The sequence below is a fragment of the Anomaloglossus baeobatrachus genome, unplaced genomic scaffold (genome assembly GCF_048569485.1).
Source record: "Anomaloglossus baeobatrachus isolate aAnoBae1 unplaced genomic scaffold, aAnoBae1.hap1 Scaffold_690, whole genome shotgun sequence".
Classification (NCBI taxonomy): Eukaryota; Metazoa; Chordata; class Amphibia; order Anura; family Aromobatidae; genus Anomaloglossus; species Anomaloglossus baeobatrachus.
The window spans coordinates 44,464-49,334 of NW_027445064.1; the positions used below are offsets into that span (position 1 = coordinate 44,464).

The 4,871-nt window shown below is 45.4% G+C and overlaps 1 pseudogene; it reads right to left on the minus strand.

The window, feature by feature from the left end:
* Positions 1-1,405: 1,405 nt before the first annotated feature.
* Positions 1,406-1,611, minus strand: LOC142286651 (U2 spliceosomal RNA; annotated as a pseudogene).
* Between the last annotated feature and the right edge of the window lie 3,260 nt (positions 1,612-4,871).

Genomic DNA, 4,871 nt, shown 5'->3' on the forward strand with positions numbered 1-4,871 from the left:
GTGAACCGTACGGACCGGGGATGGGCGGTGGCCCGCCGGTACCAGATCGGGGAGTGAAGAGAAGCCAGCACCATCCGGCAGGGCCTACGGACCCCAACCGGGCTAGGAGTCGCCGTAAAACCGGTCAAATCCGTTAGCGACAGGAACCTCCAGGGTTTCCCAGCAGTCAAGACCCGATTGAAGGCAACAGCTCACACCGTAGAGGGAAGCACAGTCACCGCCAAGGCTACAGTTCCCAGGGCCAGAGCCTGCGGGCAAAAGGGGCTCCCTCAGCATCCATCCAAGCTGGGGAGCGGGTTACCGGTGGGAAGCCCGCTAGATTTTGGGGGAATAAAAGGGGTCCAACACCACATCCCCACAGGTGCACACCCACCCATCAAAGAGAGCTATAAGCCAATACCACCTTCACATTGCCAGTGTACCAAGGACATGTTGAGCAACATGAAGGCGGCTGGGGTTATCCGTGACAGTTGTAGCCTTTGGGCAGCTCTGTTGATCCTGTTAAAAAAGAAGGACGGCACCACTCCCCGTATTGAGGAATCGCTAGCTGCATTGAGAACTGCAAATTATTTTTCTACCCTTGATCTCACTAGTCACTATTGGCAAGTGTCCGTTGCTGAGGCAGACCGGGAGAAGACCGCCTTCGCCACCCCTATGGGTCTCTGCGAGTTCAAAAGCATGCCCTTCGAGCTGTGCAATGCGCCAGGAACCTTCCAGAGGCTGATGGAATGCTGCTTGGGACAAGATTTTAGGGTGTATAAAAAGGGAGATTAGATCCCGTGATCCCAACGTATTGTTACACCTCTATAAATCACTTGTAAGGCTACATCTGGAATATGGGAACCAGTTTTGGGCTCCACATTTTAATAAGGACATTCAGAAGTTAGAGTCAGTTCAAAGGTGGGCAACTAGACTACTACAAGGAATGGAAGGCCTCCCATATGATGACAAGTTGAAAAAGTTATTAAGTGATTATTGGCTGCAATGGGGCTTTCTGGCTGGTGCCAGCCTCTCTTCTTAGCACACAGGAACCACAATCCCTACACCATGCTTCAATGGATTCTCTCATCCCAGCCCAGTAAAACTACATATTTTACACAGTCATAAGCAGCCAAAAGGGATCTATTCTATTCAATTGCAAATGATCTAGATAAGACTGAGAATAAGATACTGCACGGGACATAGCAGAGTTGGTCAAGTTGAGTGGAGATGAGTTTGCTATTTGGCACAGCTTTTTGCATCAATAAAGCAAGTAAAAGGTGTGAAAGATAAAAAAAAGGGTGAAAGTGTGAAAAGTGAATTGGCCAAATTGAGGTGCATATAAAGTTTTTGCTTTCTTTCAATTCACTAATGGGGCTCATTTGAATCAGGTGAATTGAGTTCTGCTTTTGGAAACTGGGTTAAGAAGGGGTGCACCGGTCCTGGAGGTACTGCAATACCAGGTCAATGCGTGCAGTGGACAGAGCAAGATTTTTTCCATCTCCTTGTTCTAAAAATCCATTTAATATATGGTCCCCAGAGAGGGGACGTATCAGATATTAAACTGATAAGAACAGATTTAATTTTTTTTTTTTCTGTTTATCAGTAGGACTTCAAAATAACAAAGGTGATCGCCTCCCGTTGCCTGGGAACCGTCCAGGCACAAGAGGGCTATGTGTCACCAGAAGGCGCACACACTTCCTCAAGGCCGGCAGACCTTGAGGCACCTTCCAGTACCGACCAAGGTAGCGTCCTCCGAAACTACACTTGATCTTAGCCAAAAGGCCGAGAAGCTATAACCCGAATTGGTTACGGCCTTGAGTGGCACCCTGGCCTATACCGGACACATCTTAGGGAGAGGGAGACAAACCCACGCCTACAGAAGACATTTTGTCACCCAAGCCAACCCTTGAAAAGGCTGTTTTGCAGAGCAAAAACAAGAAGAATGGTGCTTTTTGCAGCCGCCGCCCACTGCAATGAATCTGAATAACTCCTCCTTTTGGACACAAGCACCTCCCCTCCCCCTTGCAGTCTTTCCAATTCATGATACAAAAAGACGGACGGACAGGACAGGACAGGACAGGCTGCCTGACTTTCCGTCACTGCCACCCTTTGCCATCCTTGCCCGTAGAAAGCCCTTTCATCATCCCCAAACCCTAATCTTTTCCCTTCCCTTCCCAGATGCGTCTCACTCCCTTTCATTAGGAAGTGAGCGCAGCCTTTTCTCCGTTCTGCACATGCGCGACGTTAAACACAAATGCGCAGGCGTGCGTTCCATTACCCTCACTGCATTCCACTCCCATACAGGAAGTGGGCGCAGTTATTACTACGGTCGCACATAAAAGAACCCACGGCCACCACTGCACATAGCTGACTCCACCACAGGACACCCACTTCTACACCAACGCAGGTAAGACAGGATCGGCACCTCTATGCTCCCGTTACAATCAGGCTCAGTCACCATGTGATAACGCTCTCAACTCTTTAGTTGCAGGCTCCCCTTGCTTCACCTCCACTGGCTGTGCTGCCATTTCCTCTCCCACCTGGAAGGTATACTTTATTCCACTATTTTCCTGTTTCTCTCTTCCCCCTTTTCCCATAACCTACTTTTATCTGCATTTGTGGGGTATCTATATGCTATTTACATCATAGTTTTATTCATTAATATGGAAGGGAAGAGTGCCCATGAGAGTGTTGAACTGCGGAGAGCAAGAGATTAAGCTGCTCCGATTTGCCACCATTGATAAGCTGTTCTCAGTAGATACACATGCTATCCAAACAGCAGCATCCACCATTGCTTCAGCCCACCCATTCAGTGACAGCTCACCAAGTCAGCCAGAGGAGTGGTGTAAGGAATTACACGTAGGCACTGACTCCACACCTTCACATCACAAGAAGGGGGTCTACAGGCTAGTGCAAGAATACGAGCAAGTCTTCAGCAAACATCCGCTAGACTTTTGAAGAATAAAAGGGGTCAAACACTACATCCCCACAAGTGCACACCCACCCATCAAAGAGAGATATAAGCCAAAACTACCTGCACATTACCAGTGTACCAAGGACATGTTGAGCAACATGAAGGAGGCTGGGGTTATCCGTGACAGTTGTAGCCTCTGGGCAGCTCCGTTGGTCCTGTTAAAGAAGAAGGACAGCACCACTCCCCTGTATTGAGGAATAGCTAGCTGCATTGAGAACTGCAAATTATTTTTCTACCCTTGATCTCACTAGTCGCTATTGGCAAGTGTCCGTTGCTGAGGCAGACCGGGAGAAGACCGCCTTTGCCACCCCGATGGGTCTCTGCGAGTTCAAAAGCATGCCCTTCGAGCTGTGCAATTTGCCAGGAACCTTCCAGAGGCTGATGGAATGCTGCTTGGGACACCGAAACTTTGAAACGGTACTGCTATACCTTTATGATGTTATTGTTTATTCTAAAGCAAACAAGATTTTAGGGTGTATAAAAAGGGAGATTAGATCCGGTGATCCCAACGTATTGTTACCCCTCTATAAATCACTTGTAAGGCCACATCTGGAATATGGGGTAAAGTCCTGAGCAGGTTGATAACCATTGGTTTGAGCATGGTAGGGTGTAGTGCGCATCTTCCTGCATCGGTAAAAGCTGCAGAAGTCCTTGAAGATTTCCGCTTCAAAGGCTGTGCCTTGATCTGTGAGGACTCTCTCTGAGTAGCCATGAGGTCTGCATAAGTGTGCTTGGAAGACCTTCGCTGCAGTATGGGCCATTAGATCTTTGACTTGTACCACAACCATAAATCTCGAGTAGTTGTCTACCATCGTAAGTGCATACGTGAGCTCGCCTCGATATTCTGCAACAAAACTCCCTTTTTCGATTTCAGTTTCAGCAAACACTCCTCTTCCTGTAGAAAATATTTATCATTACCTAAGACAGTCATTCTAATGCATGACAATATTAAGGCAATTTAGTTAAAACTTGTTTTAACTCACCTTTAAGGGGATTGATGTATTTCATGGTCAATCCAGGTTTGTCAGTGATGGCACTGACATAATGTATGGCGTCTTTTTCGGGCGTTATCCTTTGCCTTTTCATTGTGAAAATCCAGTTGCCTATATCAAAGCAAATTCTACTACTTGTAAAGTATGCAGAAAATGAAATGTAGAACATATAACATCAACTGCTTAGGAACGCATCATAGGTTAGTACTTAAAAGGATATTGTCATGTTCTAGTCATAATGCAAGCTGGACATTTTTCATGTTACCCTGTAATCGCCGGCCTGTTCTAATGCTCACAAGCCAAGATATAGGCTCAGCTGCTAAGGCTTCCCTCTGCCTTCTGAATGAAACTTGAATATGTCTGGGTCACTGTGTATATAGCAGGTGCTCAGAAAAAATAAGAGTCAATTCAATAGAAATAGCTCTGGCACACTATAGTGATCAATAACGTAAGAAAAGAACTCTTGGAATGCTGAAAATTCTTTATTTGTGCAAAAGGATAATTCATCCAACGTTTCGACCTTGTTTTTAGGTCTTTATCAAGGATAAAGTTATCTAAGATCATAAAGGGTTACAAAACCATATAAACACGTAATTAGTACATAGTACAACATAACAGTACAATATATTGCTACTTGAGAGTACAATGGGTCAAATGACCATGATGCACATACAAAAAATTTTTCCAAAGCCATAGTGAAAACATTTGTACTGAGGAAAGAAAATTTCCACATGACCTATCTGGAGAAACATTCTGGATCAAACAACCAAAAATAGTCAAGCAGGTAAATACACACCTATATGGATAACAGGATGATATGTGTTCAATTGTATAGCGTCATTGCCATTAAGGTACAAATGGAAAACTTGCAATCCTATATAGTGAAGGAAATGAACACATATCATATCAAAGAACACAGGAAC